Below are 719 nucleotides of genomic sequence, written 5' to 3' on the forward strand. Positions count from 1 at the left end.
CCTCCATATTTCTTGGAAACTTCACTGTGCATATCGGCCGCAGAGCTCAGGGCAAGTTGAACGAATAAATAAGACGTTAAAGGAGACTCTTACTAAATTTGTTTTAGAGACTGGTGCTGGGTGGCCAGACTTGCTCCCCTTAGTCTTGCTCCGTGCCCGTTGCACCCCATACCGGGCTGGTTTCTCCCCTTTTGAAATCCTATACGGAAGACCTCCCCCCCTCCTCCCTTGGTTAGAGGTTGAGATTTTATCTGAAATCTCTAACCACTTTTTAATTCAGTCTCTCCAAGCCTTACAGACACTCCAGACTGAGCTGTGGCCGGTCATCAAAGCCACACAACCAGACAATGGGCCCATACAGCCCCACCCGTTCCTGTCTGGAGACGCTGTCCTAGTTCGACGCATCCCCTCCAAAACTCTCGAGCCGACCTGAAGAGGACCCTACGTTGTCACCTTGACCACACCCACCACACTCAAGGTTGCTGGGATCCCCACTTGGATACACCACACCCAAGTCAAACCTGCACCACCGGATCCTGGAGAGAGATGGAAAATATTCAGCAGCCCCAGTGATCGAAAGATAAGACTGAGAAGGGTCCCCGTTTAATCTTCCTCCTTCTACTCCAAGCCACATCTGGCTGGTCACACCCAAAAAAACCCCATGCCCCAAAATCAGAAAAATGGGAAATACAACAAACGGGGACAGAAATCGCCATAGC

This window comes from Hipposideros armiger, unplaced genomic scaffold, assembly GCF_001890085.2.
Source record: "Hipposideros armiger isolate ML-2016 unplaced genomic scaffold, ASM189008v1 scaffold_813, whole genome shotgun sequence".
Taxonomy (NCBI): Eukaryota; Metazoa; Chordata; class Mammalia; order Chiroptera; family Hipposideridae; genus Hipposideros; species Hipposideros armiger.